Here is a 26,976-nt window from a genome sequence, read left to right on the forward strand (position 1 = left end):
TATTGCCAGTACAGTCTGAGTGTTTTGTCTAAATTTGCAGACAAATGCCGATTTGTATGTGGTCGATGTATACTCTGACTTAAGCAATTACCATGTTGGACTAAATCACATTTATTTCTATGCAATACACTGTACAACTCAACAGATTTTGAAACTAAAGTTGAACAGTATTTACAGGGTTTCGTTCAAAGCCGGCCACCGGTCATACGGCCGCCTGTTATTACCTGAAAATCGTGTAATTGTTGTGCTTCCTACAGAAATGAATAGCTAGTAAAAAACAGCATGTCGCCAAAAGTTTACAATGATCTGTATCCTTAATGCCTAATTACTTGTTTTTCAACACTTTTGGGGTGTTTTCAATGAAAATTTTGTGTTCATTCGTTCGCATTTGTCGATCGCGCAATGCCTCGCTAAGCTTGAAGATGTAGGTACCGACAGCACCGCATGGAATCACAGGCGCTCCTTAGCTGGGTCGTCTGCTAAGTAGATTGATTTTCGGATCGACCTATTGATCCCGTAGTCGATATGCCCGCCACTGCAAACTAAATAGGTTAACCTAATTAGGTTGCAGTGGCGGGCATATCGACTACGGGATCAATAGATCGATCCGAAAATCGATCTACTTAGCAGACTACCCAGCTAAGGAGCGCCTGTGCACGGAATACGTCGATACAACGTACACAGCTGGCTGGAGGTTAGAGGTCATTGAGCTTGTGCCATAACGCAACATTGCCTCGGCCATGAGATGTGAGTGAAGTGATTCAGTTGGGTCGAAATGGAGAAATACAGACAGGTTGATGACGAAAGGTACAGTTTATGGCAATTTCTCAGATCATATTGATACTTATGCGGCGTTTTATGAATATTTATCAGGAAATGTTTCTTCTGAATGCATCAGCATTCGCCCCTACAGCGATCCACTAGCCTAGGGTTGTAAAATGTAAACAACACCTTGGCATTGGTGGTCGACGTTCGCTCTCGGATTTTAATTATTTTCTTTACGTTTGACTTGCCTTACCTCCGTGGGCATATAAATATCAAAACTGAATAAATGAAGGTGTAAACTTCAGCAGACTGTGACGTTTAGCGGTTGGCTGTAGCACAGTCGTCATACACGGCAATGCAGGAAGTCCGGAAATGGAATAAACCGGCCATGGCTGCTATAGCCTGCACCTATCGCTAAAGTTCGAAGACTGCTTTCCTGCATCAAAAGCCGCAATAATTCATTCAAAAAACCCCGCATCGATGGCTTCCAATACATCTCTGAATTCATATCTTGTATGCTTTTTGTGTTGAAGACGATGCATTTTTGAGTGTGGTTTCCAAAAAACGAACACTCATAAAACGAACACTTTTTTACAACAGCTGCCGTTGATGATTTTAAAATAGATCCAGGCTGTCTAATGTTGGTCCCTGATCCTTTGAAAAATGTAAATAAAGTAGAAATGCGGAGCGACTGAGGGCTAGTGTACTAAGGTCAAAGTCAAAATTCACAGAAATTTTCATTCTGTTCTACCAACAATCACTTGAAATGACTATTTTCAGTGGTAAACCATAGAGGAAAACTGCATCCTAAATTGTACAAGTGAGATAACAATAGCTGCTAAAGTTCTTTGGCTGGATGCAGATTTCCTTTGTACAGGGTTCAAAATACCGGTGGTCATGCGTCAAAAGACCACCAATTATCTCATTTGGACCACCAGATTCTGTTGTGGGTGGTCAATGTTGACCACCAAATTTTCGGAGGTCACACTAGTGCTGCAAAGCTGTAAGTCTTACATTCCTCTCACAGTTTATTGCTAGGAGTATCCAGAAACAATATATTATCCTCAGAGATAGATATAGCAGTTATCTAGTACACATCTTGTCTGTTCAATCACAGTCCCTCCACTTTGGTTTAATGTCAGTCCTTCAACCCCACTCCAATCTACCCAAGTGAGGCGTTCCTTTGGATAGACAATGTCTCTCTTTGTTTTACTGTTTACTGCCATGATTATTGTGATTAAGTCTGCAAATGTTGCATAACATCTCATTGTACAAAACTCTGACAAAACTTCATAAGTCCAAAAAATGCAAGAATTGTCATGTTATCAGCAGTAATTGTCATTTCTTGATTACTCAGTTTGTAATTCTGTCAAAACTTACAGTCAGTCAGTCACTCATGCACTCATTTCAAGTTGTGAAAATACTGAAAATTTTCTAGTGGATTTTACTTGGCATGCAACATAGACCAACGTAAGACGAGTAGCAGCATAGTGGAATGGTTCCAGAACAAGATGTCAGCCCACTATTCACCCCTATGGACCCTGACCTCCACAAGAATTACACTCTGACATGACAATTATTTTTGACCACCAGAATTTTGCAATTGACCACCAAAATTTGAATCTGGTGGTCAAACTTGACCACCAAACAAAAAATAAATTTCGAACCCTGTTTGTAGATGATCATAATGACTTATTTCTGTAAGCAGTGTTTGAAATAAAACTTGTAACTTACCGTTTGTGGTTGATGAACTGTTTTGTCCAGTTTGTAAAAAGCTAATTTGGAACCGTGTATTGGTGGGTGAGGGGTGGGGGTACGTACCAAACATCCACATGTTTGGTGGTTGGTATGGCTGGCCCCCTGTAATTTCATATGGCCCCCTGTTTCAAAACTTAGTGAAACCCCTGCATTGTCTTTTGCAAAATCTTTTTTTAATATCACCATGATTGCTATAATACAAGAGGTCCCAATTGATGGCTTTAAAATATTGGTTTCAAAAAGTCTGTTGTTGAAAGGGGTATTGACATTGAAATTGACAGTTTATAAAGCTCAGCTGATAGATAGCACACAGCCATCTGTGTTTATACAAGAGATGAAGTATAACGGTATGTTCACTGCGGCCCAGCAGCGCCCTGTTTTGTCCAATGCTTCACAGAGCGCGTATACCTATATTGGGGTCATGACTGAGGTCATTTTCCGTAGTTACTGTAAATCAATATGGCGGCGCCCATGTTTATATAATAGTCATCGCTACAGCTGTCAAGCGTAAGCTACGCAACGCAAAGTTTGAGCTTATGAGAATTAAGCAAGGGCGATTTCCATTGTGACCTACCGGTACATGGCCTTTTCGATGAACTAGATGCCAATGTTGACCCTGCAATCAAGAAACATGATAAAATCACAGCTGACAAGGTAAAGCTCCGCCAGATAGAGGTGTATACCCAATATTTGAGTGTGAAATGAGACATTGGCGATCAGCAGTGACCCAGAAATTGAAACCCTCTTGCTCAATGCGGAATCCATGGAAGGGAACCTTCAGCAGAAATATTCCAGCAGAAGTGTTTGAGCTCATTCGGCTGTATTCAACCCGCAATTCAATGCGCATTGAAGAGTCTGAAACACTGTGTACAGTAACTCTGAAATTTACCTGGTTGAACAAAAGTCAACTATCCTTGGCCGTGAAGCCAGCTACGAAAATCAGCAGCTGTTACTGAGGTCAGTGAAGGCTCAGCGTATGGAAGTTATCTGTACCGATGACAAGCCCATGATCGTGCGGTATAGGAAGACATCAGAAACAGCGACGATCAGCTTCCACTATGGCTGTTGGAACAAACATGGGGTTCCTCAACATGTTTGAATGGTGAATTGTCCTGGAGAAATTTTGAACTGCTGAGGTTTGACGTTCTTGTTCAAGTTTTGAAATCATTTCATAGCAGTGAAGAGTTCACATTTTTTTGGTCTTTTTTCAAAGCATGAAATCAGCAGATGTTTCTGCACATGTTCAATCATACAGAAATAAAAGAAAAAAACAATTTGATATTTCATCAAAGTTTGTGATCTTTATTACTTTGCTTGAAAGTTAACTGTGGCATACAGTAAATTACAGTCCATATTCCTTACATACAATGGTGGTTTCAGAATGAAAGGCATCCTAAATATTAACAAGATAACTTGTCAATAAAAAACACTACATGCATTTATTTCTTAACCATTGGTCAAACATGTATTCAAGTATCACCTCTTTGAAAGCTCTGCTGCAATGTTCAACTCAGCAAATGAAGTGAACTTTTGCAGTGAAGAAATTTTTTTAAACTAAATTTTACAAATTCAGACTTTACAATTCCATTAAAATGCAGCCAAAATATTAAAATTACATTACTTCAAAAACCTTTGGATATAGTCTCAGCAGTGATTATGAAACTAAATTATGATCTCACTTAATTCTAAAAAACTGAAATTCTTTGATATATTTATCAAAGCACAAAGATCATTCTCAGACAAAAACTGAATTCAATCTTACACTTAACTGTTTAAAATTTCATTCTCAGCTGTTTATGATTTTCTAATAATCCTACAAAATGTTTAACAATTAGCTTCTAACTTATATAGGCAAAACTTATCAACATCTTTGTATGTACCTATTATATCCATTCAAATTTACACTGTGAAGGCATGCACAATTTTGCATCCAAAGCTCATCACTTCAATGTATTTTTCAGAATTTTACTTATTTTCCCACTCACTGCAGACCGTTTAATTTCCCCCATAAATTTGCAGCTGCGAATTTCACAAGATTCAGAGGAACACTGCTTCTCATTGCCACAAAAACAGTAACTATACGGGTCATCATAATATCTGTCTGGAATATATTTGGCATTCTCTATGGCTTTCAATCCCATATGACCCCCCCCCCCCTATAATTATCAGAACAGGGGTCTTGTGTGTGTAGCCAATACAGTAGTACGTATTCATGCCTGAATATGAGAGACCATCTGTTCTGGGGTGTTGAATTCAAGTAAGCGCAAATGCTTGGCTTCTCTTCCCTCCATTGTATTAAGACCCAACCCCATATTGAACTTCCTTTGTAACGTTCTGCTTTTTGCATGAAGCACTGTACTTTCCAACAACAGTGAGTGTCTAACTGTATCTCGAGGTCCTCAACATGTCCGCCGAACACAGACAATTCTTGCTGCTTCTGCTATCCATCAAGCATCAGCAGAGTCTAACTGTCAGCATAGCAATGTTAGTATCACAAACCCCCCACAGCCAGCACTTGATGGGCTGTGGCAAACTCTTATTAATTCAACCACGCCTAGTCAGATCGAAAAATACCTCTCCACTTCAGATAAATTTAAAGAAATAATTATGCAATCATTGCTACGTAATCTGTGTCGAAATTTGAAGAAAGCAATAATGCAAGTTCTAGTCTTCTCTGAATTATGTATTAAGACCTGTAATATGTAAGACAACAGTCAAACGTCACACACAAAAACACAATATCTATTATATATATATATATATATATATATATATATATATATATATATATATATATATATATATATATATATATATATATATATATATATATATATATATATATATATATATATATATTTATATGTATACAGATGTCTTCTTTGGAAAGTGCAGTGCTTCAGTCCTCATTGGAAAGTACAGTGCTTCATGCAAAAAGCAGAACGTTACAAATAAAAATACAAATGAATTCAAGTGCAAAGTAATGATATCTGCATTAAACTTAAACAACAGATATTATTACTTTATACTTGAATTTATTTGTGATATATATATATATATATATATATATATATATATATATATATATATATATATATATATATATATATATATACAGTGTGTGCATGAGAGAGAGAGAGAGAGAGAGAGAGAGAGAGAGAGAGAGAGAGAGAGAGAGAGAGAGAGAGAGAGAAAGAGAATTATCTTACCTCCTGCCTGAACCTGTCTGTTTTCTGACTAAGTAGTAACACACAGCCCTGCCATGCACAGCTTACATACATACATACATACCGGTTCATACATACATGCATACATACATACATACATACATACATACATACATACATACATACATACATACATACATACATACATACATACATACTGTGTGTGGGCTGTGTGTTACCGGTGTTATGTGGCCTGTCAGCCTGTGGTGGGAGGCCATGCAATGCCGGTAACACACAGCCCTGCCATGCACAGCAAGCATACATACATACATACATACATACATACATACATACATACATACTAGCTCTGCATGGCAGGGCTGTGTGTTACCGGCGTTATGTGGCCTCCCACCACAGCCTGTGGTGGGAGGCCGTATAATGACGGTAACACACAGCCCTGCCATGCACAGCAAACATACATACATACATACATGCATACATACATACATACTAGCTCTGCATGGCAGGGCTGTGTGTTACCGGCGTTATGTGGCCTCCCCGTGACCACAGCCTGTGGTGGGAGGCCGTATAACACCGGTAACACAGCCCTGCCATGCACAGCTAACATACATACATACATATTTACATACATACATACATACATACATACATACCCCCGGTACATGTATATACTAGCTCATGACGGGATGCTTGCATCTAAAAAACAGTGCACTTTTTTGAGCTCTTTCTGCACTGATAATATGCAATCTACAGTAGTTATATTTAGAGGTTATTACCCAATATCGCCTGTTCCTTGTGTCGTATCAGCATTCGTGTCATTTGTGCTGTGTCAGACACTCGACTTCGTCTTGTGTCTGACCCAGCACAAATGACACTCATGCTGATACGACACAGGAACAGGCGATATTGGGTAATAACCGATTTATCATATACCCAAGCCCATAATTTTAGGGAATTTTAACTAATAGAACGAAAAACCTTTAATTTTGAGGCTTTACTTTATTACGCCTTGCGCATAAATATCAGAATGTTTATGTGAACAGGCTTCATTCATAAAGTATACGACGAAGATGTCAACATCACGCGCGACATCGCTGCAAGTCGTCCATATCTCAATGAAACCCAAGAAGAAAGACACTGGGATACAAAAATCGTCATACAGAAGGAACATTTTAAGGTGCAATATGCTATTACAACTGTAACTCAAAACTGCTCAGCTTTAAATCTATCGTGATTTCGATCGTCGTACGGCACAGAGCTCGCGCGGAGAGGGGACGCCATTTTGTTAGTTTACCTTTAGAGTTGCCATGTCAACAGTCGTCGCACGCGCGACATCGCTGTCACGCCACGCGCTCACTACCTGTTCGGCGTAGACCGTGCACAGCAGTGCCGGCGCCGTGCGAACGGCAGAATGTTTGCTAGAACTTGACCAAAAAAATACCATGGGAAAACATTTCAACAACCTGATATTTCCGTATTTTGCAGCCAGAAATACCCGCGTTCCTCGAAGCCCTTCAAGTTTTTATGTCGGGGACATCGCTTCCCAGGCGGGGAGCGGTGGCCATTTTGTTGTTTACGTTGTTTACCAACAAACTGCTAATGTAGTTCGGGAAAACTCTAAAACTGATGACGTTCATCGTGCATATCTTGACGTTTACCGTGAAGTATCACGGCCGATATTTTACGTTGAACGTCACTCGGATGTAGCAATATGGGCATGGGTATATGATAACAGATATAATCAGACATTACATAACGCTTAGTCAACAACTTCAGATACCAATAGCTTGGCCGGTACTACTTTATGCCATTGCAAGGTATTGTACAGCGAAGCGGCACAAACTCAGTCTAATGTAAACCTTGACAACAGTATTATCATTTCAGGACATCGGAATTTGTTCCTACTTTTATTAATTTGAACTAACATATGGCGTGTAGTATATTTATAGGTCCTATTCTGTGAAAATTAGGGTACAATGTTCAAAGAAGTTCAAGGCGAACGATTATCTGTATGAGTGAAGTGTGTAACGCAAAGATGTCTTCCCTGTACACCCAATTAAGGATGATAAATACCAAATCGTTCATTTTTCTGTCAAATTTTTAAAAATCTCTGAGAATACACCTTGAAGTAAGACCCAGAATTGAGATGTGTCGCCAGTTCAAGATAAGGAATGGTTTCCGTGTAATTCACGATTTTAAAAATCAAAACAAATGCACGTGGCTATCCCGGTTAAATCGGGGAGCTTTTTGTAAACATTGTGGACACATTTGCATTGCTATTTCCATAATCCATCTTGAGTGACACAACGTTGCGTTGCACTAGCTAATTTACATAATGACGTGCTGTGACTTCTCCAAACACCAGGATTACTTCCGTCTGTAAACAATAAACCGTAATCAAATGTTTGTCGAAGCGTAGTCCAATAAACAAGTATTCGTACAGTTACAAACATAGTCTACACCAGAGAGCAAGTCATTTTTCTTAGTGTGGTCAAGACATCGTGTCAACTACGATTTCTCAGCAGTGCGACGTTTTATCACTCTTTGCTTGGGGTTGGTCGGAGCCTGCACACGCCGCTTTACGGTGGTTGACGTCTTTTTCGCAATGTTAGATAAACAATTACACAGTGTTCATTCTAGGATTTAAAAACAACGGGCCACTGTTAGCCCCAACTCCTGTCCCAAGGGGGCCATTTTAGAAAATCGGGGGCCATCATCATCACACATGTAAAAACCTTGAATTTTCTGCAGAAAATGCAATAGTCTATCAAGTCAAGAAAAGGAGAATACTGGAGATCGAAAAGGAGAATACTGGAGATCGGGCGCCCCGTAACCAACCAAGCCTACTGCAAAGTTGTCCCTTGTACGTACGCAACAGGCCAAATAATGGCAACAGCAAACCGTTTGGTTTGATTCAATTGTTTACGTAACTTATGTGATGAATTATTGATATGTCGGACTTGAACAACTGTACAGATTGCTAAGGACTGTGATTTTGACTGTGGAAATGATCATGATCAAAGCCGTAGGATTTCTCCGAGAGTGGCCCTCGATTTGCACGCATCGACAATTAGGCTACTCATACACTGATATAGCACGAGACTGTAACCCGTACGACCTAAATAAAGTGATCGATACATCAACTTTTAAACATAACTCGTATGTATTAGCAAATTTACGATCATTGGTTCTGGCCAAAGGATTTTACACAGCGGTGTTATTCTATGCAAAGACCTGGCTACTAAAATGTGTTGCTCTACAAAACGATCATGGATGTTTTCCTTGCAGTGTTCAACATTTCGTTTGTATGGACGGTAGACGTTGCAAACGCTTCAATTTAAGGGACTGCCCGATCATCCTGGGTTCATCAACTACCAGTATTAGTACTGGCGTTAAAAATCCAAGTGTCGACTAGCTTTCCACCTTTACGCAGCGGCCAGTGCCGTTGTTCTATATTCATCGGCCATGCCACATGCGTATGGCTCCAAAACACCGTGTCCCCTACATCCGTCCTTTCTACCCAGCTTCCTATGTACCACCATATATGCTGTAGTGGGTATTTAATTGCAAAGGTTGATAGGTAACTGAATCGTTTTACATGTCACACTATGACTGAGGTAATGACCTTCGGGGAGCTTCGCGAATGTATGAACTACGTGAACTCTGCGTGATCGACCCATTCATATAATGTTCCCCCCTTAGTGGCGCGTCAAACGTAGAAATGAGGGCCATTCGAGATTTTATTGCGCAATGGCGCGTCCTAGAATTAACTTTGCAATTAGTGCGATACTACGCTATCAAGTCTACGGTTCTGCAATGTCTATATAGCGTGTGAGGGGAGTGTGATCTGGGGAACGCAAACAAGCTTATCTGCATATGAATTTAGGACACGCCCGCTATCAGTAATGACTGCTGACGTCATTGTTTTTCCCACTGAAGCCATTCGCTGTGGCGATGTGTCGACACGCAAGGCTCCAAAAATTGGTAGTTTTCCGCGATTTATTTTATTTTCCTAGGACTTTTTCTCTGAACAACTGTCATTCCCAGCCGACACCATCACTTGGTAACAAAGTATGCCCGTTTTGAGGCTCGTGCACGTCTATTTATCAAATGCCGTAGCGTAGAAGTATCAAAACATGTTTTTGCGTTTTTCTCGAATTCAATGTGTGAATGAAGTACCTTCTTTGGCACCTCGTCAATTCGCGCTCACAAACACTAGCTGCTTGAAATTCACACCGTCCATTGGAAACATAATGAACTCACAATCCGTGTCTGGGATTTCCTTTATATGCCTTTGTTATTTTTTAATGCGCTCTTAAAGGTGTTGGACGAAGGTGCTTTTCAAGGAATTTTAATTATCACGCCATATAATTTGAATGGAGCCTCCGAAAAAAATCGCAGACACGGTTTTGAAGGATATTGTCAAGGCTTGTCAATGAAGAAATTCCAACCGGAAATCTTGCAGCGTGTTTGCATAAGGCCGGGAAAACCGGTTTTTGGAAGGTTCAGCAAAACGCTTGTCACGTGACTCTTATGCAAATAATGACCGTGCACTGTGCTTGGTCGGATAGCTCTATATCAGGGCTTTCAGAAAATGTATACTTTATTGGGGTTTGGGACATGTTCAACTGAGAAAAAATAAAAATCTGAAAGTGTCTAAAAGGTATTTATCATCCTTAATTGCTATCTCTAATCACATATGGCAAACAGCTTAGGAGATGGCAAATAACTTTAATTAGGAGCTCCATAGCCCTTCTAACCCCTATTTCAAGGGTGAATGTGCATTGAATATGCATTGTTTTTTAGATGGAAACGTCCCCTTATGTCTGCATGGCAGGGCTGTGTGTTACCGCATTATACGGCCTCCCACCAGAGGCTGTGGTGGGAGGAGACATAACGACGGTAACACACAGCCCTGCCATGCACAGCATACAGACAGACATAAATACATACATACATACATACATACATACATACATACATACATACATACTAGCTCTGCATGGCAGGGCTGTGTATTACCAGCGTTATGTGGCCTCCCACCACAGCCTGGGGTGGGAGACGGTATAACGACGGTAACACACAGCCCTGCCATGCACAGCTAACATACATACATACATACATACATACATACATACATACATACATACATACATACTAGCTCTGCATAGCAGGGCTGTGTGTTACCGGCATTATGTGGCCTCCCACCACAGCCTGTGGTGAGAGGCCGTACATAACACCGGTACAGCCCTGCCATGCACAGCTAACATACATACATACATACATACATACATACATACATACATACATACATACATACATACACACACACACATACATACATACATACATACATACATACATACATACATACATACATACATACATTAATACATACTAGCTCTGCATGGCAGGGCTGTGTGTTACCGGCGTTATGTGACCTCCAACCACAGCCTGTGGTGGGAGGCCGTATAATGCCGGTAACACGTACACAGCCCTGCCATGCACAGCTAACATACATACATACATACATACATACATACATACATACATCGCATCCCACCACAGCCTGTGGTGGGAGGCCGTATAACGCTGGTAACACACAGTCCTGCCATTCACAGCTAACATACATACATACATACATACATACCCTTACGAAAATAGTCTGTAGATATTCTATTGAACTCTGATATTCTATAGAAATTCTGTATATTTTATGGAAATCTGATGGAAAGATGCTTCCATTGAAATTCAATTGAAAATTTTCAATACAATTCTGTAGAAAAATTAAATTTTATAGAATTTTAATCTGTATAGAAACTTTAAATTCTATTGAAGTTTGCTGACAATTTTCTGTAGAAATCTGCAGAAATTAAACATATTTTTTATGGAATTTTTCAGTTCCATAGCTTTTGTGGAAAGTTTTTTTCTGTTTTTTTTTCCCACAGTTTACACTGTTTCAGACTTAAGTTCATGTTTTTGCATGTTGGCATGAGCTTTGATAAGAACTCAGTGACATATATATAGCTGGTTTCAATATGGAAAAGGTAGTGACATATACCTATGGAGAGTTCTAAGCACATTCTCGTGTACCCTTTAATTCTGAAAGTTATTTTCATTTACACACACGTGCCAGGAAAATGTATACAGTTTCAATTGTACCATTTCTTTTGTACATTTCATGACTGTACACAGACCAACCTGACTCTCTTTGTTAGATCCTAGGTCAAGTGAGCTGACCTGTGCCTTTGCTTTGTTATGCAAATAGTTTCCTGCCTTTACAATGGGCTGATTACATAATAGTGTAGCCACGCATTATTCATTTGAACTTGAGGCAGTCCACAGTGCACATGGCTCTTATGAAAAGTACTAAAGTTCAACTCCAAATTCCATGGAAAATTAGGATCCAAGGTCCATTAGCAAGATTCTAACAGTGTTATGGAGAAGGGAGCTCACCAATATGTCACAACTGTAAGGATCCACATTGCAGCATCAACTGAAAATTACGTGAGTTAAGATACACAACACTTTAATTATGCACTTGGCTGAGTTGACAACTCAAAACTGCTAGACTGGAGAGGTAGGCCTTGCATTCATATGTGTAGGTTGCTTTATATTTTGTAGTCCCTGTATGTTTCATCAAGTTTCGAACGATTGTTAATCATAATTCTTTAGAAATAAACTACATGTTTAAATTTACTTGCTGCCTGATTTTTTGTGAGTTTTGCAGTAATTCATTGCTTTTGTATCTATGGCAATATCATAAGGTGGTACTCCTTACCTAATAAAAGTTTAACACATATTGTTGTCATACTTTCTAAGAGATTGAACTCGTATAAGACAAACAAACTTCTGTAAAGAGTGCAGAAATTAAATATAGTTCTACAGAAATTCTACATAAAAATTCTGTAGAATGTGGTATAAATTCAATATAGTGCTACAGATATTCTGTAGAACGCGTATCGAATTTACATAGAAATTCTGTAAATTCTACAGAAATGATACAGAAATTCTGTTGAATTTCTACAGAAAAAGGGGGCCAAAACTCCATTAAACTCCGTTAATTTCCATAAAGGTTCAGTAGAATTTCTGTAGAAATTCTGTATCACTTTAATTGAATTTTGTCATCAATTTCAATAGAATTTCTACAGAAAATTTTCATAAGGGTACATACATACATACATACATACATACATACATACATACATTTAGTTGTGCATGGTAGGGCTGTGTGTTACCGGCGTTATGTGGCCTCCCACCACAGCCTGTGGTGGGAGGCTGTATAACGCCTGTAACACACAGCCCTGCCATGCACAGCTAACATACATACATACATACATACATACATACATACATACATACATACCCCTGCTACATACATAGTAGCTCTGCATGGCAGGGCTGTGTGTTACCGGCGTTATGTGGCCTCCCACCATAGCCTGTGGTCGGAGGTCGTATAATGCTGGTAACACACAACCCTGCCATGCACAGCTAACATACATACATACATACATACATACATACATACATACATACATACATACTAGCTCTGCATGGCAGGGCTGTGTATTACCAGCGTTATGAGGCCTCCCACCACAGCCTGGGGTGGGAGACGGTATAACGACGGTAACACACAGCCCTGCCATGCACAGCTAACATACATACATACATACATACATACATACATACATACATACATACTAGCTCTGCATAGCAGGGCTGTGTGTTACCGGCATTATGTGGCCTCCCACCACAGCCTGTGGTGAGAGGCCGTACATAACACCGGTACAGCCCTGCCATGCACAGCTAACATACATACATACATACATACATACATACAAACATACATACATACATACATACACACACACACATACATACATACATACATACATACATACATACATACATACATACATACATACATTAATACATACTAGCTCTGCATGGCAGGGCTGTGTGTTACCGGCGTTATGTGGCCTCCAACCACAGCCTGTGGTGGGAGGCCGTATAATGCCGGTAACACGTACACAGCCCTGCCATGCACAGCTAACATACATACATACATACATACATACATACATACATACATACATCGCATCCCACCACAGCCTGTGGTGGGAGGCCGTATAACGCTGGTAACACACAGTCCTGCCATTCACAGCTAACATACATACATACATACATACATACATACATACATACATACATACATACATACATACATACATTTAGTTGTGCATGGTAGGGCTGTGTGTTACCGGCGTTATGTGGCCTCCCACCACAGCCTGTGGTGGGAGGCTGTATAACGCCTGTAACACACAGCCCTGCCATGCACAGCTAACATACATACATACATACATACATACATACATACATACATACATACATACATACATACATACATACATACATACATACATACCCCTGGTACATACATAGTAGCTCTGCATGGCAGGGCTGTGTGTTACCGGCGTTATGTGGCCTCCCACCATAGCCTGTGGTCGGAGGTCGTATAATGCTGGTAACACACAACCCTGCCATGCACAGCTAACATACATACATACATACATACATACATACATACATACATACATACATGTATACATACATACATACATACATACAAGGAAAAAATAACATGCTTTATGTTTCATGAAGCGATATGAAGTATTAAACTTTCATCTCTAAGTTGTAAATAACCAAGGTTGCTACTATATAATAGAATCGTCAGTTATATTTAAACCTTTATATAGGTGACCGTCAACCTGTAATAACTAATGGAGCTGAAGTTTTTCATATTGCCGTTGGTCAAAGAGGGATACTACCCCGCACTGACAGGCTGAACTCAAACTCAAAATAACTGCATATTTCACACAGTTCATCGATCAAATGCGAGGTGTTGCCGGGAAAAAGAGTCCCTGCACATACCGGTATGTCATTATCCATAATCGCTGCCATTAACATAGTATATTTCCCAAGGGACACACGGCGACACGCGTATGCATGCAGGTCCGTAAGCGCATATACGCGTGGCCATTTCGACGCGAGCGCAGTAATCAAGATATGAAAATTCTTTCAGGTTCAGTTTTTTTATTTCTCTATATAATGGCGAAATTTTAGTGTCCTTCAGTTCATTTGGGAATTTAAAAACAACTGTTGGTTTCAGAATTTTGAATTTGGACACTCGCGTTATAAAAACAACCATCTTTTCTACAGTTGGTGAAATCGATGTGTAATCTGCCATAGCCGTCAATGGAGTAGCAATATTCATTGACTGCACGGCGAATACGGCAGTTTCAGCCTGACTTGATTTCAACAAAAGTTATCAATAGTGATTGAAATTATAGTTGTAAGGCTCAGAAATTATCAAACAACAATCGTATGATTTTAAAATTTTGAATCATGGCATAAAACTATCAATTTGATACGATTTTCTTGGGAAGGTGGTTGTTGCTATGAAGTTAGCGCTTGCCTGGTAACCGGCAATAGCAGTGAGAAATAGTGACATTTGGCAACCTGCCGAATCGAATATTGCCAGATTTGTCAAGGGAAAGTACATGTAGTTAACAACTCTTTGAAGTATCAATGTAAATATACATACCTGGCTTCAATAATTATAAACACTCACAACAATCGGAGTCGTTTTTGCTTCCGCTGCACGAAAAGTGAGCGCGCCATTGTGGCCTAATTAATATTCATGAGCCAGAAAATAGGGGGACGTTTACATTGGACAAAGAGGGTGCCTCCCTGGCCAGCGTGGCTCCTTCAAACTGGAAGTTTATTTTTGGAAGAATATTTCTGTGAAATCCATCAAGAAATGTAAATACTCAAAACTCCTTGTTTTAGATATGCTTTGTTTCAAATTGAAGTAATTTGTGTGATTGTATTTTTGGGTCATTTTCTCCCATTTTTGAGCAAACATCTCTGAATCCTATTGACTGATTTTTAATGCAGTTCACCATGGGCTATGTGACCCAACGCCACAGTTATTATACAACAACTCTGATCATATGGGAGTGACACCGTCTTATTGGCAGTATTTTTTAAATGTCCTCTAGGGGAGGCTGTTACCCAATACAGTCATTTCCACCAACTTTAAATCATAGGGTTTCCGTAAAATCATAAAAAACGAATGCTTTTGCTGGGCTTCTTAAACGTCCTGTAAAATTGAATCATGGGAAAAATGGCTCCATTGAGCATGTCACAGTCTAAACCATTATCTTGCAGGTAAAAACACTGAAGACCTTGTGACAGTTCAATGACCAAATGCCAAAAGAAAAAAACTAAAGACAGGTCCTATTAACCGTAATGTGTATTAAGCGGACGCTCAATGCAAACAAAAGATATACAAATACACAGTGTTCAGCTTGTGAATTCAAAGTGTATGTGTATAGAATGCATTGTTACTGTTTACATTTTAATTTTAGTCCGGACTAAAATTTATTTATCAATAACAATGTTCATTATACACATATGAGCTGTGCTGATAAGCTATATAGTGGACATTTCTACATGATTTATACGTTTAACAATAAACTAGTTCAGTAAATACCGGTATACAGAACAAAAATGCTGAAAATCACCAAAAGTTACAGCTACTGTGGCTGTAAATCTGTTTCATGGCTTAAAGGAGTTTCTTTTGCCAAACAAGTAGCACTGTGTCTGACCGTCCACCAATGTGCAGTTTTCTGGGTACAGAAACAAGTTGGTTTCCTTGAGATTCTCTGACAAAATGTAAGCACTACACTAGACTTTTTGGAAGAATCTGAATAGAATGATATCATCCAGGGCTCCAATAATGTACAAAGTTTAATAGAGAAGTATTGTTGTGATGAATGCTGTATATTTACCTGAGATATCTCCCCGATATGGATGGGGAGAGGTTCTGTAGAGAATAGAACTTAATGTAAACATTCCAATTGAAATTTTCCATTACATCTTGTTTATTGAGATAATTACAGTCACCAGAAACTTCATTTGGACAATCTCACATCTGATAGAATTACATATGTGTTGTGAATTTGAATAATTCTGTGTATGTTGTAGTCTATTCAGTTTCTGTTTTTCCAACCACGCTAAGTCAGCTACCCACTTAGGCCAGTACTTTCTCACTGATTTTGCTTTTTTCTTGGGAAGGCTATTCGCAACCTTCCTGTGCAGGTTGACAGTGTAGACACTGTATTGGATGATGTCTCCTTGTCTGAATCCAGTGTAGTTATCATCCGGTTATTACAATTTGTCATCCCAATACTCCGTTCAGAATTAGAATTAAGGTATGTATAAATGTTTAATTTGATTGTGTTAATTAATGAGTACAATGAAATGAAGGTAAAGTGATATCTTTCAAAAACTCGCATGATTTTGTTAGATCAAATTTTTTTGGAATAACACATGTCTGTTAAAAGGTATAATTTTATGTCATTGTTGTGTATAAATAGTAGTGACAACTACAGCGACACATAAATAATATTTCTATCTCACCGGAGTTTCCTCATATAATTAAACAACTAACAGTTATGTGTACAAAAACACCATGTAGGGTTTAGGGTTAATTGAATGTGTATGTAGGCCCAGTGTGATGTTCAGTACTGTATGGTCACACACATCTTGACTTACACAGCATATAGAGATAATGAGATTTGTGTAGGCCTGGTGTGATGTCCTATGTGGACACACATTTTGACCCACACAGTAAACATGTACCGGTACACATCTTGACCCCCCACATTAAACATGTAGAGATTAAATTAGATTTGCGTAGGCCAGGTGTGATGTCCAATGTGGACACACATCTTGATTACTCAGTAAACATGAAAGATAATTAATGTTGTGTAGGTTTGGTGTGATGTCCTGTGTGGCCACACATCTTGACCCTCACATTAAACATGTAGAGATTAAATTAGATTTGCGTAGGCCAGGTGTGATGTCCTATGTGGATACACATCTTGATTACACAGTATACATGTTCAGATAATTAATAATATTGTGTAGGCCAGGTGTGATGTCCAATGTGGACACACATCTTGATTACACAGTAACATGAAAGATAATTAATGGTGTGTAGGTTTGGTGTGATGTCCTGTGTGGCCACACATCTTGACCCTCACATTAAACATGTAGAGATTAAATTAGATTTGCGTGATATGTAGATAGTTATGTCAATAAGTGAAGTTGAGAGACCATTACTGTACATTCAAAATATGGTATAGTGGAGTGATTGTTGTGTGCATGTTGATAGTTATGTCAATAAGTGTAGATGAGAGACCATTACTGTACATTCGAAAATGGGATAGTGGAGTGATTGTTGTGTGCATGTAGATAGTTATGTCAATAAATGTAGTTGAGAGACCATTACTGTACATTCAAATTATTGGATAGTTTGAGAGATTGTAGTTTTGTCAATAAGTGTAGTTGAGGGACCATTATTGTAAATTCAAAATATGGGATAGTGGAGAGATTGTAGTGTGCATGTAGATAGTTATTGCAATAAGTGTAGATGAGAGTCAATTACTGTACATTCAAAATATGGGATAGTGGAGTGATTGTTGTGTGCATGTAGATAGTTGTGTCAATAAGTGTAGATGAAAGACCATGACTGTACATTCAAAATATGGGATAGTGGAGAGATTGTAGTGTGTGTGTGGATAGTTCTTTCAATAAGTGTAGATGAGAGACCATATCAGCACATGCAAAATATCTGATAGTGGAGTGATTGTCGTGTGCATATAGATAGTTATTTAATAAGTGTAGATGAGATACCATGACTGTACATTCAAAATATTGGATAGTTAGATTGATTGTAGTGTGCATGTAGATAGTTATGTCAATAAGTGTAGATGAGAGACCATGACTCCAACTTCAAAATATGGAATAGTGGAGTGATTGTTGTGTCATGTAGACAGTTATGTCAATAAGTTTAGATAAGGGACCATGACTGTACATTCAAAATATTAGATAGTTGGATAGATTGTTACGTGCATGTGGATAGTCATGTCAATAAGTGTAGATGAGAGACCATGACTGCACATTCAAAATATTAGATAGTGGATAGATTGTAGCGTGTATATGGATAGTTATGTCAATAAGTGTAGATGAGGGACCATGACTGCACATTCAAACTATGGGATAGTTGGAGTGATTGTCGTGTGTATGTGGATAGTTAATGTCAATAAGTGTAGATGAGAGACCATGACTGTAAATTCAAAATATGGGATAATGGAGTGATTGTTGTGTACATGTAGATAGTTATGTCAATAAGTGTAGTTGAGAGACCATTACTGGACATTCAAAAATTGGATAGTGGAGTGATTGTTGTGTGCGTGTAGATAGTTATGTCAATAAGTGTAGATGAGAGACCATGACTGTACATTCAAAATATGGGATAGTGGAGTGATTGTTGTGTGCATGTAGATAGTTATGTCAATAAGTGTAGATGAGAGACCATGACTGTACATTCAAATATTGATTATGAGATATGTGCAAAATATTTTGTACATTCAATATGGATTGTTTAATTGTTGTGTGATGTAGACAGTTATGTAATAAGTTTAGATGAGAGACCATGACTGTGCATTCAAAATATGGGATAGTGGAGAGATTGTAGTGTGTATGTGGATAGTTATTTCAATAAGTGTAGATGAGTGCATATCAGCACATGCAAAATATCTGATAGTGGAATGATTGTAGTGTGCATGTAGATAGTTATTTAATAAGTGAAGATGAGAGACAATGACTGTACATTCAAAATATGGGATAGTCTGATTGTTGTGTGATGTAGACAGTTATGTCAATAAGTTTAGATAAGGGACCATGACTGTACATTCAAAATATGGGATAGTGGAGTGATTGTTGTGTGCATGTAGACAGTTACTTCAATAAGTTTAGATAAGGGACCATGACTGTACATTCAAAATATCAGATAGTTTGATAGATTGTAACGTGCTGTGGATAGTCATGTCAATAAGTGTAGATCTACTAGATGAGAGACCATGACTGTACATTCAAAATATTAGATAGTTGGATAGATTGTAGCCAGTATGTGGATAGTTATGTCAATAAGTGTAGATGAGGGACCATAACTGCACATTCAAACTATGGGATAGTTGGAGTGATTGTCGTGTGTAGGTGGATAATTATGTCAATAAGTGTAGATGGAGAGACCATGACTGCAAATTCAAAATATTTGATATTAGAGTGATTGTTGTGTGCATGTAGATAGTTATGTCAATAAGTGTAGATGAGAGACCATGACTGCACATTTAAAATATTGGATAGTGGAGTGATTGTTGCGTGCATGTAGATAGTTATGTCAATAAGTGTAGTTGAGAGACTATTACTGTACATTCAAAATATGGGATAGTGGAGTGATTGTTGTGTAGATGTAGATAGTTGTGTCAATAAGTGTAGATGAGAGACCATGACTGTACATTCAAAATATGGGATAGTGGAGAGATTGTAGTGTGTATGTGGATAGTTATTTCAATAAGTGTAGATGAGCGCATATCAGCACATGCAAAATATCTGATAGTGGAATGATTGTAGTGTGCATGTAGATAGTTATTTAATAAGTGAAGATGAGAGACAATGACTGTACATTCAAAATATGGGATAGTCTGATTGTTGTGTGATGTAGACAGTTATGTCAATAAGTTTAGATAAGGGACCATGACTGTACATTCAAAATATTAGATAGTTGGATAGATTGTAGTGTGTATGTAGATAGTTATGTCAATAAGTGTAGATGAGAAACCATGACTGTAAATTCAAAATATGGGATAGTGGAGTGATTGTCGTGTGCATGTAGATAGTTATTTAATAAGTGTAGATGAGAGACCATGACTGCACATTCAAAATATTGGATAGTTGAGTGATTGTTGTGTGCATGTAGATAGTTATGTCAATAAGTGTAGATACTGTACATTCAAATTATGGATAAAGGAGTGATTGTTTAGTGCATGAAGATAGTTGTGTCAATAAGTGTAGATGAGAGACCATGCATGCCTGTACATTCAAAATATGGGATAGTGGAGTGATTGTTGTGTAGATGTAGAAAGTTGTGTCAATAAGTGTAGATGAGAGACCATGACTGTACATACAAAATATGGGATCGTTGGAGTGATGTACCGGTAGTGTGTATGTATATAGTTTTGTCAATAATTGTAGATGAGAGACCATGACTGTACATTCAAAATATGGGATAGTGGAGAGATTGTCGTGTGCATGTAGATAGTTATTTAATAAGTGTAGATGAGAGACCATGACTGTACATTCAAAATATGGGATAGTGGAGTGATTGTTGTGTGCATGTAGATAGTTAGGTCAATAAGTGTAGATGAGAGACCATGACTGTGCTTTCAAAATATGGGATAGTGGAGTGATTGTTGAGTGCATGTAGACAGTTATTTCAATAAGTTTAGATAAGGGACCATGACTGTACATTCAAAATATTAGATAGTTGGATAGATTGTAACGTGCATGTGGATAGTCATGTCAATAAGTGTAGATCTACTAGACGAGAGACCGTGACTGTACATTTAAAATATAAGATTGTTGGATAGATTGTAGCCAGTATATGGATAGTTATGTCAATAAGTGTAGACGAGGGACCATGACTGCACATTCAAACTATAGGATAGTTGGAGTGATTGTCGTGTGTAGGTGGATAATTATGTCTATAAGTGTAGATGGAGAGACCATGTCTGCACATTCAAAATATTGGATTATGGAGTGATTGTTGTGTGCATGTAGATAGTTATGTCAATAAGTGTAGATGAGAGACCATGACTGCACATTTAAAATATTGGATAGTGGAGTGATTGTTGTGTGCATGTAGATAGTTATGTCAATAAGTGTAGTTGAGAGACCATTACTGTTCATTCAAAATATGGGATAGTGGAGTGATTGTTGTGTGCATGTAGACAGTTATGTCAATAAGTGTAGATGAGGGACCATGACTGTACATTCAAAATATAAGATAGCTATAGTTGGATAGATTATAGTGTGTATGTAGATAGTTATGTCTCATAAGTGTAGTTGAGAGACCATGACTGCACATTCAAAATATGGGATGGTGGAGTGATTGTAGTGTGCATGTAGATAGTTATGTCAATAAGTGTAGATGAGAGACCATGACTGTACATTCAAAATATTGGATAGTTAGATTGATTGTAGTGTGCATGTAGATACTTTTCAATAAGTGTAGATGAGAGACCATGACTGTACATTCAAAATATGGGATAGTGGAGTGATTGTTGTGTGCATGTAGACAGTTACTTCAATAAGTTTAGATAAGGGACCATGACTGTACATTCAAAATATCAGATAGTTTGATAGATTGCAACGTGCTGTGGATAGTCATGTCAATAAGTGTAGATCTACTAGATGAGAGACCGTGACTGTATATTCAAACTATGGGATAGTTGGAGTGATTGTCGTGTGTAGGTGGATAATTATGTCAATAAGTGTAGATGGAGAGTCCATGACTGCACATTCAAAATATTTGATAGTGGAGTGATTGTTGTGTGCGTGTAGATAGTTATGTCAATAAGTGTAGATGAGAGACCATGACTGCACATTTAAAATATTGGATAGTGGAGTGATTGTTGTGTGCATGTAGATAGTTATGTCAATAAGTGTAGTTGAGAGACTATTACTGTACATTCAAAATATGGGATAGTGGAGTGATTGTTGTGTAGATGTAGATAGTTGTGTCAATAAGTGTAGATGAGAGACCATGACTGTACATACAAAATATGGGATCGTTGGAGTGATGTACCGGTAGTGTGTATGTATATAGTTTTGTCAATAATTGTAGATGAGAGACCATGACTGTACATTCAAAATATGGGATAGTGGAGAGATTGCAGTGTGTATGTGGATAGTTATTTCAATAAGTGTAGATGAGAGACCATGACTGTAAATTCAAAATATGGGATAGTGGAGTGATTGTCGTGTGCATGTATATAGTTATTTAATAAGTGTAGATGAGAGACCATGACTGTTTATTCAAAATATGGGATGGTGGAGTGATTGTTGCGTGCATGTAGACAGTTATGTCAATAAGTGTAGATGAGGGACCATGACTGTACATTCAAAATATAAGATAGCTATAGTTGGATAGATTATAGTGTGTATGTAGATAGTTATGTCTCATAAGTGTAGTTGAGAGACCATGACTGCACATTCAAAATATGGGATGGTGGAGTGATTGTAGTGTGCATGTAGATAGTTATGTCAATAAGTGTAGATGAGAGACCATGACTGTACATTCAAAATATTGGATAGTTAGATTGATTGTAGTGTGCATGTAGATACTTTTCAATAAGTGTAGATGAGAGACCATGACTGTACATTCAAAATATGGGATAGTGAAGTGATTGTCGTGTGCATGTAGATAGTTATTTCAATAAGTTCAGATGAGGGACCATGACTGTATATCCAAAATATCAGATAGTTGGATAGATTGTAGTGTGTATGTGGATAGTTATTTCAATAAGTGTAGATGAGAGACCATAACTGCACATTCAAAATATGGGATAGTGGAGTGATTGTAGTGTGCATATAGATCTATAGTTATGTCAATAAGTGTAGATAAGAGACCATGACTGTACATTCAAAATATTGGATAGTTAGATTGATTGTAGTGTGCATGTAGATACTTTTCAATAAGTGTAGATGAGAGACCATGACTGTACATTCAAAATATTGGATTATGGAGTGATTGTTGTGTGCATGTAGATAGTTATGTCAATAAGTGTAGATGAGAGACCATGACTGCACATTTAAAATATTGGATAGTGGAGTGATTGCTGTGTGCATGTAGATAGTTATGTCAATAAGTGTAGTTGAGAGACCATTACTGTTCATTCAAAATATGGGATAGTGGAGTGATTGTTGTGTGCATGTAGACAGTTATGTCAATAAGTGTAGATGAGGGACCATGACTGTACATTCAAAATATAAGATAGCTATAGTTGGATAGATTATAGTGTGTATGTAGATAGTTATGTTTCATAAGTGTAGTTGAGAGACCATGACTGCACATTAAAAATATGGGATGGTGGAGTGATTGTAGTGTGCATGTAGATAGTTATGTCAATAAGTGTAGATGAGAGACCATGACTGTACATTCAAATATTGGATAGTTAGATTGATTGTAGTGTGCATGTAGATACTTTTCAATAAGTGTAGATGAGAGACCATGACTGTACATTCAAAATATGGATAGTGGAGTGATTGTTGTGTGCATGTAGACAGTTACTTCAATAAGTTTAGATAAGAGACCATGACTGTACATTCAAAATATTGGATAGTTAGATTGATTGTAGTGTGCATGTAGATACTTTTCAATAAGTGTAGATGAGAGACCATGACTGTACATTCAAAATATTGGATTATGGAGTGATTGTTGTGTGCCTGTAGATAGTTATGTCAATAAGTGTAGATGAGAGACCATGACTGCACATTTAAAATATTGGATAGTGGAGTGATTGCTGTGTGCATGTAGATAGTTATGTCAATAAGTGTAGTTGAGAGACCATTACTGTTCATTCAAAATATGGATAGTGGAGTGATTGTTGTGTGCATGTAGACAGTTATGTCAATAAGTGTAGATGAGGGACCATGACTGTACATTCAAAATATAAGATAGCTATAGTTGGATAGATTATAGTGTGTATGTAGATAGTTATGTTTCATAAGTAGTTGAGAGACCATGACTGCACATTAAAAATATGGATGGGGGAGTGATTGTAGTGTGCATGTAGATAGTTATGTCAATAAGTGTAGATGAGAGACCATGACTGTACATTCAAAATATTGGATAGTTAGATTGATTGTAGTGTGCATGTAGATACTTTTCAATAAGTGTAGATGAGAGACCATGACTGTACATTCAAAATATTGGATAGTGGAGTGATTGTTGTGTGCATGTAGACAGTTACTTCAATATTAGATAAGGGACCATGACTGTACATTCAAAATATCAGATAGTTTGATAGATTGCACGTGCTGTGGATAGTCATGTCAATAAGTGTAGATCTACTAGATGAGAGACCGTGACTGTACATTCAAAATATTAGATAGTTGGATAGATTGTAGCCAGTATGTGGATAGTTATGTCAAAAAGTGTAGATGAGGGACCATGACTGCACATTCAAACTATGGGATAGTTGGAGTGATTGTCGTGTGTAGGTGGATAATTATGTCAATAAGTGTAGATGGAGAGACCATGACTGCACATTTAAAATATTGGATAGTGGAGTGATTGTTGTGTGCATGTAGATAGTTATGTCAATAAGTGTAGATGAGAGACCATGACTGCACATTTAAAATATTGGATAGTGGAGTGATTGTTGTGTGCATGTAGATAGTTATGTCAATAAGTGTAGTTGAGAGACTATTACTGTACATTCAAAATATGGGATAGTGGAGTGATTGTTGTGTAGATGTAGATAGTTGTGTCAATAAGTGTAGATGAGAGACCATGACTGTACATACAAAATATGGGATCGTTGGAGTGATGTACCGGTAGTGTGTATGTATATAGTTTTGTCAATAATTGTAGATGAGAGACCATGACGTACATTCAAAATATGGGATAGTGGAGAGATTGTAGTGTGTATGTGGATAGTTATTTCAATAAGTGTAGATGAGTGCATATCAGCACATGCAAAATATCTGATAGTGGAATGATTGTAGTGTGCATGTAGATAGTTATTTAATAAGTGTAGATGAGAGACAATGACTGTACATTCAAAATATGGGATTGTTTGATTGTTGTGTGATGTAGACAGTTATGTTAATAAGTTTAGATAAGGGACCATGACTGTACATTCAAAATATTAGATAGTTGGATAGATTGTAGTGTTTATGTAGATAGTTATGTCAATAAGTGTAGATGAGAGACCATGACTGTAAATTCAAAATATGGGATAGTGGAGTGATTGTCGTGTGCATGTAGATACTTTTCAATAAGTGTAGATGAGAGACCATGACTGTATATTCAAAATATGGGATAGTGAAGTGATTGTCGTGTGCATGTAGATAGTTATGTCAATAAGTGTAGATGAGAGACCATGACTGCATTTCAAAATATTAGATATTTGAATAGATTGTAGTGTGCATGTAGATAGTTATTTCAATAAGTGTAGATGAGAGACCATAACTGCACATTCAAAATATGGGATAGTGGAGTGATTGTAGTGTGCATATAGATCTATAGTTATGTCAATAAGTGTAGATAAGAGACCATGACTGTACATTCAAAGTACAGGATAGTTGGAGTGATTGTAGTACAGTATTTGCTTTACTCATGCAGTGATTTATTTTGTTTTATCAACATATCGGTTAAGTGAGACTTGATTTTTGAGATAGGTATTGTTCCATTCATCAGGCAAAAAGTCAGAGCCATTTGTTCATGCATAAATTGGCAAGTTACACTGTTTATCAGTTGCTCATTTCAGGCCCCAAGCCAAAAGTCCTATTCATTTAAAACTTGCTATGGAGGTATCTAAAGATAATGTCAGTCCGATAAGAGGAAATGTTGTTGAAATTTGGATAATTGTAATTTTTGCTCAATTTTCCCTGTTTTTTGGTAAAAAAGCCTTTTTTCTCTGAAACCGCAAGTCCAAATTCCAATTCATTTGAAATGTGTTATCACAGATCATAGGGGTGATCTCAGTCTGATTTGTCAAAATTGTTGTGAAATTTACAGCTACCCACTTAGGCCAGTACATTCTCACTGATTTTGCTTTTTACTCGGAAAGGCTATTCGCAACCTTTCCTGTGCAGGTTGACAGTGTAGATACTGTATTGGATGATGTCTCCTTGTCTGAATCCAGTGTAGTTATCATCCGGTTATTACAATTTGTCATCCCAATACTCCGTTCAGAATTAAGGTATGTATAAATGTTTAATTTGATTCTGTTAATTAATGAGTACAATGAAATGAAGGTAAAGTGATATCTTTCAAAAACTCGCATGATTTTGTTAGATCAAAATTTTTTGGAATAACACATGTTTGTTAAAAGGTATAATTTTATGTCATTGTTGTGTATAAATAGTAGTGACAACTACAGCGACACATAAATAATATTTCTATCTCACTGGAGTTTCATCATGTAATTAAACAACTAACAGTTATGTGTATAAAAACACCATGTAGAGTTAATAAATGTGTATATGTAGGCCTGGTGTGATGTTCAGTACTGTATGGTCACACTGTTTATCAGTTGCTCATCTCAGGCCCCAAGCCAAAAGTCCC

General features: G+C 37.7%; 1 long non-coding RNA gene across 1 annotated transcript; it reads left to right on the plus strand.

Moving 5' to 3' along the window:
- Nucleotides 1-680: 680 nt before the first annotated feature.
- Nucleotides 681-26,634, plus strand: LOC139124874 (uncharacterized). Its single transcript, XR_011550081.1, has 3 exons — nt 681-807; nt 16,851-16,987; nt 26,480-26,634. It is a non-coding gene; the product is annotated as an uncharacterized lncRNA (long non-coding RNA).
- Nucleotides 26,635-26,976: the final 342 nt, after the last annotated feature.

Source organism: Ptychodera flava (genome assembly GCF_041260155.1).
Source record: "Ptychodera flava strain L36383 chromosome 23 unlocalized genomic scaffold, AS_Pfla_20210202 Scaffold_24__1_contigs__length_23054250_pilon, whole genome shotgun sequence".
NCBI lineage: Eukaryota > Metazoa > Hemichordata > Enteropneusta > Ptychoderidae > Ptychodera > Ptychodera flava.